General features: G+C 46.6%; 1 long non-coding RNA gene across 1 annotated transcript; it reads right to left on the minus strand.

The window, feature by feature from the left end:
* Positions 1-2,601: 2,601 nt before the first annotated feature.
* On the minus strand, positions 2,602-4,089 carry LOC127493232 (uncharacterized). Its single transcript, XR_007923346.1, has 2 exons — positions 3,938-4,089; positions 2,602-2,794 (listed from the first exon to the last, which is right to left on the minus strand). It is a non-coding gene; the product is annotated as an uncharacterized lncRNA (long non-coding RNA).
* Positions 4,090-7,552: the final 3,463 nt, after the last annotated feature.

Here is a 7,552-nt window from a genome sequence, read left to right on the forward strand (position 1 = left end):
TATGGGTGCCAGTTCAAGTCCTAGCTGCTCCACTTCTGATCCAGCTCTCTGCTATGGCCTGGGAAAGCAGTAAAAGATGACCCAAGTGCTTGGGCCCCTGAACCTGTGTGGGAGACCTGGAGGAAGCTCCTGGCTCCTGGTTTTGGATCAGCACAGCTCTGGCCATTGCAGCCATCTGGGAGTGAACTAGCAGATGAAAGACCTCTTCTTTTTGCCTCTGCCTCTCTGTAACTCTCTGCCTTTTAATAAATAAATCATTTTTTTTAAAAGGAAGTAGGTGCTGATAGCCACTGGGGAGCATTAGGGTGTCATGAAAGGAGAGGTCTGGAGAAGGACAGGGTAGAGCTTCTGTTCTAGCACCCTGTCCCATAGCAATGGGGACTGAGCCAGTTCTTTAGTTTCTGTGCACCTGTTTCCTCAAGCAGAAAACTGTTAATGTAGTGGAGGGGCACTGGGAGAATTTACATGAGGTAAAATACGGAATGATGCACCTTACTAGCAGAGGCTCAACTGAAATCGGAAAAGACCCCCTAACATTTACACTGAAATGTGGCCCCTTAAAGTTCCATAGAAATGCTATCTGGGGTGCCACATGTGCTACTGGAATTTGGGGTGCCTTACGATTTCACCACGGGCTTATTACTAAATCCCCAATATTAATAAGCCCGAGAGGGTTCTTGCCTAATATTTAGAGAAGAATTCTAAATACCGGCACAGATAAACGAGGCAGCATGGTACATTTTAAGCTTTTATTTAGTAAGGAAGATGCATAAGAGAGTGAGAGCTTTATTTAGGGGAGAGAAGTGAATAGGGGTTCATACCGAGCACCAGGAACCAGCCACGTGGATGAGCATCTAGGCCAGGAAGCCTAGAGCACATGGCCCGAAGGCCATGCGCCCTGGAGGCGCAGGGCTACAGCAAGCCCTGTCCTGGCAAGAGGCCAGGGAAGAAGAGCAGGGCAGAGCCTGGAGCACACTATGCCCTAGGCTTTTAACCCACTCCAAAGGGGAGTGGTTAATTAACCTGATTGGCTGGTGGGCACCCCGGTGTGGCCAGGTAGGGGAATGAGGCCACACAGCGGTGTGGCAAAGGCATCAGGTAGGAGCATGAGGTCACACAGGGGCGTGGTCTTCCAGTTCACAAATCTGATCAATTTTAACCTGTATGCCTGCCTACTTCACAACCAGTTAGATTTTTAAAACTGTGGCACCAAGCCCAGAACTTTGCACACTGTACCACAACTGCATATTAAAGCAGCTTTCACAGCTCCAGCAAGATGTGTTCCCATGCTGATCACATACCGCGTTCAGGATCTGATAACCAGAGAACTCTTCATAAGCAGCACTGTTGATACACAGTTGCGATATTGACAAATTCCCTCAGGTGTACATTGAACCCAATCAAGAATCCCTCTGAGAGCCTTCTAATTTCAAACGTCTTCTCTGCAATTGACTCAAGTAAGTGGTGCCTTCTTTGCTCATGGCTTTGAACTGGCACTCCCCTACCCTTTGGTGCGAATGAAATGATTCCTACTCCCACTGACGCTAGGGGAATTTGGTTGGCCAACGTGTCCTTGAAATAAGTCATTGGTGGGTGGAGGAGAAACAAATTTGCCAATTTCCCTTCTTCAGGAAGGAAGGCCAAAAAGATAATTGGTAAAAAGTGGTCAGGCCAATGTGATTAACCACTATATTAGTTTCCTGTTACTGCTGTAACAAATTACCACAAACTTGGTAGTGTGCACAAACTTATTAACTTACAGTTCTAGAAGTCAAAATGGGCGTCAATGAGCAAAAAAAAAAAAAAAAAAATCAAGGAATTGGCCAGGCTTCATTCCTTTCTAGAGGCCCTAGGAAAACATCTTAGTTCATTTTCTGTTGCTTTAGCAAAATATCTGAGGTTGGGTAACTTGTAAAGAGAGTGATTTAGTTCAAAGTTCTGGTGGCTGAAAGTGTGAACAACATGGCTCTGGAGAGGGAGAGGGAGAGGGGGAGGGGAGGCACCTGGTCCCTTCCAGGGCAGGTGGCATTCTGATGGGCACACAGACAAGGAAAGAGCACAAGGCAAGACAAGAAGCCAGAGGGTGGGGAGGGGTCAAGCTTGTTTTAAAAACAAAAAAAAAAGTATTTATTTGAAAGGCAGAGTTACAGGGGGAGAGGGAGAGACAGAGAGAGAGAGAGAAAGATCTTCCATCTGCTGTTTCACTCCCCAAATGACTACAAGGGGTGGGCCGGGTTGTAACCAGGAGCCTGGAACTTCAAATCTCACATGTGGGTACAGGGACCAGAGGACTTGAGCCATCTTCTGCTGCTTTCCCATGTGCATTAGCAGGGAGGTGTATCGGAAGTGGAGCAGCCAGGATGTGGGCATCGCAGAGGGCAGCTTAACCCACAGGGCCACAACCCCATCAAGCCCGCTGTTATAACAACTTGCTCTGGAAGCACAACAGAGGTCCCATGAGAATGACTTTAATATCTTCTGAGGGCAGCTCCACCAATGACCTTATGACATCCCACAAGGCCCCACCTCTTAAAGGTTCCACCACCTCTTGACATTGCCACACTGAGGACCAACTCATGAATCATTGAAGAGACAAGCCACTCTAGGGAAATATTTTAATTTTCTTGTTTTTCTAACTTGCAGAGTTTGTTTGTACCCCTTAGTTTGTGACATCCTTCCATCTTCAAAACCAGCAATGGAGAGTTGAGTGTTTTTCATATGGCATCATTTTGAGGTTCATTCATCTGCCTTTCTCTTCCAACTTTAAAAAACCCCTATGGTGACAGGTGTTCACCTGGATAACATAGGACACATTCAGTTGATTAGCAACTTAATTCCATCTGCTACCACTCCTTTTTGCCAAGTTAAGTAGCAATATTTTTTAAAGATTTATTATATTTATTTGACAGGTAGAGTTACAGACAGGGAGAGAGAGACAGAGAGAAAGGTCTTCCTTCCACTGGTTCGCTCCACAAATGGCCTCAATGGCCGGCGCTGTGCTAATCCGAAGCCAGGAGCCAGGAGTTTCTTCCAGTTCTCCCATGTGGGTACAAGGGTCCAAGCACTTGGGCCATCTTCTATTGCTTTTCCAGGCCACAACAGAGAGCTGGATTGGAAGAGGAGCAGCCGGGACTAGAACTGGTGCCCATGTGGGATGCCAGCGCCACAGGCAAAGGATTCACCTACTGCTCCACAGCGCCAGCCCCCAAGTAGCAATATTACAAGTTCTAGAGATTAGCACGTGATCTTCATTGGGAGGCCATTATTCTACATACTACAGTCATTTTTTCTTGGTAGTTTTGATAGCATGACAGGAATAAACCCTGTTACAAGCTTATTACAAACATTTGCCATTTAAGAAAGCAAAAAGTTGGGGCTGGCACTGTGGCACAGTGGGTTAACGCCTTGGCCTGAAGAACCAGCATCCCATATGGGCGCCGGTTCAAGTCCCGGCTGCTCCTCTTCCAATCCAGCTCTCTGCTATGGCCTGGGAAAGCAGTAGAAAATGGCCCAAGTCCTTGGGCCCCTGCACCCACATGGGAGACCTGGAGGAGGCTCCTGGCTCCTGGCTTCAGATCGGCGCAGCTCCGGCCATTGTGGCCGTCTGGGGAGTGAACCATCGGATGGAAGACCTCTCTCTCTCTCTCTCTCTCTCTGCCTCTCCTCTTTCTATGTAACTGACTTTCAAGGAAAATAAATAAAAAATCTTTAAAAAAAAAAGAAAGCAAAAAGTCAACAGTATTTTTTGAGCTCTCAGGATAACAATTTGAGAATAATAACCCCTCAATAAATCCCTATCATCTTTACAATAGAGGCCTTTAAAAACTATATAGATTCAATTCATAATTTCTCAGAACTCAATGTCTTTCAACTCCTGATAACTTGGGTAACTAGAAAAAGTCCCCGAGATTCATTACACAAAGTGAAAAGAACTCACATGCATTTTGTAAAGAAAGTTGCAAATACAGATAGAGATTCCCATGAAGTCTAAACCAAACCTGCAGAGATGAAGAAGAGCTCCATGGAAACCAAGGCATTGCTGGAAAAAGAAGGACAAGGCTGCACATCACAGTCACACTTGCAGTTCCATTGCTTTATGATCCAACTCTAGAATGTCCCTCATTATACCCTTTTGCAAATCAAACATCCTTATCTTATTTGTTCTCTTGGACCTTTTGTTTATTTCTTTGCCTCCAACGGGTCTGACTACTTTACCTCTCAATCCTCCTTTTTTGGCATCACCTAACATCAGAAAAATGGTTTCCTGCTCATCATTGTAATCATGTTTAATAAGAACACAAGACTCACTGTCCTTGGCATTCATTTAGTTTTTAATCACATTTAATCTTGTTGCTGAACTGTTTTCCAAGCAACTATTTTATTCCTTCTTTGTCCTTAACCCTCCAACACCTCCTCCCCCATTTACATTCTCAACTCCGGCCACACCATTGTCTTTTTCTTTTTTGTCTAGAGATCACTATGTATTCTTTAGCTTCTGGGCATTTGCACCGAGAATCCTTTCCACCTGTTCTTCCGTCCCCAGGTAGACTCGGGACACACTTGTTGTCTTCAGGTCTCTGCTCAAGTACTACCTTCAGAGTGGAGTTTTCTCTGATTACCTTGTATAAAACTATATTGTCGCTCCCCCTCTTCGTGGAGGAACGACACAGGACCCTGCGCTGTTCTTTCGTCTGCTCGGCCCTCCCCGGGTTTGCTGCTGGTTCTTCCCGGGTTGGCTACTATCCCTTCCACCTCTGTGGAAGGGCAGTTCCCCCTGGCCACATTCCCCACTTCCGCAGGGGAGCGGCACACCGCCGGCCGTCTCTCTCGGGGGCTGCACAGGTGTTCCTTCAGCTAGATGTTCCTCTTAGATGTTCCTGGTGCATGCCGTCTCTCTCCTCCTTTATAGTCCTCCTCCGCCAATCCTAACTCGGCTGCCCACACGCCGAGTACGCTGCTCTCCTCCAATCAGGAGCAAGTCCTACAGTTTATTAGCTGAACTGGAGGCAGCTGTGCGGAAGCTGTTTACTTCTCTCCCAGCGCCATATTGTGGGAGAGCAGATGCATAGAATAAGTCTTAATTCCAGTAACTCAGTCCAGTCCGGGCTGCTCCCCACACTATATCCCATATCTCTAGCCATCTTACTCTGCTTATTTTTCTCTACTGCATTTCTTATCATAGAATTGCAAAAATCACCTCAAACGGGTCCTGCTGTCAACACCAGTGGCTTGGGGCTCTGCTAGTCAATGAAGACCCCTTGAACTGAGCCCTTGGCGTCCTCTGGATCCAAACAAGTATCCATGGCACAAAATGGCACTGGTCTGCTGGGACAGACCCAGAAGTCTGAGGTATACGCTAGGTGGTTGTAGGGTTCTCAGGCCAAGATTTAGTCTAAGATTGCCCAAAGCTATACATTTCAAGGCAAACTGTTTCTGTCTGGTCCTAACTGAATCCAGAAAGTTACACAGATTAAATTTCAATCACTGTGAATTGGAAAATACTGGTGGTGGTAGTGGGGAGGAAGTACCTGAGGAATGTTTATTTGTTGGCAAAGATCCTAATACAGGTGATGGCCAACAGCCACAACAGAGCACAATCGGTGAGTTGCATAATCTGGGCAAGCACAGAGGAGGAAATCCTTAACATTAAATAACACACAGAACCAATGCTTCCTCCCTGTGGAACCAAGGAGACAAGAGTGTGACAGGACCCCCGAGTACCATAACCCCTTTAGAAGCCAGAAGTCCATTCACCAGAGAGCTTCACAACCAGAACATGTCTTGCCAGCGTTTCTGCATACCAGCCTGTCTTCCCCAACCTATAAGACCTGCCCCAGATCCCACATCAGGGAGATGCATTTGAGCCTCCTCTCCTGTTTCCTTGCTAATCTACCTCACAATAAAGTCTTTATTTCTCATAAGTCAGTGACGTTATACTGACTTCTATGCACCCTGGGAAGTCAGTCCTTGCTCAATAACATTTTTTTTTTTTTTGACAGGCAGAGTGGACAGTGAGAGAGAGAGACAGAGAGAAAGGTCTTCCTTTGCCGCTGGTTCACCCTCCAATGGCCGCCGCGGCCTGCGCGCTGTGGACAATGCACCGCGCTGATCCGATGGCAGGAGCCAGGTACTTATCCTGGTCTCCCATGAGGTGCAGGGTCCAAGCACTTGGGCCATCCTCCACTGCCTTCCCAGGCCACAGCGGAGAGCTGGCCTGGAAGAGGGGCAACCGGTACAGAATCCGGCGCCCCGACCGGGACTAGAACCCGCTGTGCTGGCGCTGCAAGGCGGAGGATTAGCCTAGTGAGCCGTGGCGCCGGTCCGCTCAATAACATTCTAACATGTGGTTTTCTTTTTAGTTTATCTGTCTTTACCTGTCTTCCCTCAACTAGAAGTCTAATGAGGGCAGAAACTTTGCGAATTTTTTTGATTTATAGGTCCCCAGGGCCAAGAACAGTATTTAACATAAGTCAGGGAATCAACAAGCGTTTGAATGAGTAAATGGTGTATTCTCTTGAATAAAAACTGAACTTCTAACATGCATGAATCTTAAATCAATTAAATTCTTGAAGGACCAAGTCTCTTGTTCTTAAAGGAAAACAAAACAAAAACAGACCAACAAAACTAAAACATCGGAATTTCCCGAGAGGATTTACTGCCTGTATCACTCACTCCTTCTTTCCCATTCTGCCCCCTTCTACATGGCCATTTCCTCCCTAGAACTGCAAGTTGAGAACCTCCACGGTATTTCTCAGGAGTACTGGGGGGAAAGGGGACTAGAGCTGGATTAGTTACATGATCCTTAACTTTCGTATATCCTTGAGCCTATGCTGCTAGGCATTCAGAGGATTTATAATGCTACCACTGAGGAAAATAGCAGTCCCTGAGGTCATGTTAACATTTACTTTTTTTCAATAGCATTCCTTTTTTCCCCTCATTTTATTTATTTATTTGAGAGGTAGAGCTACAGACAGACAGAGGGTGAGACAGAGAGAAAGAGGTCCTCCACCTGCTAGTTCACTCCTCAAATGGCCACAATGGCTGGAGCTGAGCCGATCTGAAGCCAGGAGCCAGAAGCTTCTTCTGGATCTCCCACACGGATGCAGGGGCCCAAGCACTTGAGCCATCTTCCACTGCTTTCCCAGGCCATACAAGAGAGCTGGAACCGGTCCCCATGTGGGATGCCGGTGCCACAGGTGGAAGCTTTAGTCCACTGTGACACAGCACCAGCCCTGTCAACATTCACTTTTTAAAGACCATTTTGTAGGTATTATCTTAAATAAAGTAAATTCTTTGCATATAACATCACAATAGCTAGAGTGGTTCCAAGTAGTGATGCTTCCTGTGCACTGGCTTAGTTAACTTCAGAACTGTTTCAAGGTAGCTGCTGCACATATGGAGAAACTGAGGGTTAGGGATGAATGACCTGCCCACATCACACAACTGGGAAGTGATGGAGTTGGGCTCCGGATTCAGGAAGAAGAGTCCAGAGCCTGTGGCACTTCACCTCTATCCAAGGTTGCCTCGATTCTCCAAGGTCTCTGCCTAGGCT

This window comes from Oryctolagus cuniculus, chromosome 5, assembly GCF_964237555.1.
Source record: "Oryctolagus cuniculus chromosome 5, mOryCun1.1, whole genome shotgun sequence".
Classification (NCBI taxonomy): Eukaryota; Metazoa; Chordata; class Mammalia; order Lagomorpha; family Leporidae; genus Oryctolagus; species Oryctolagus cuniculus.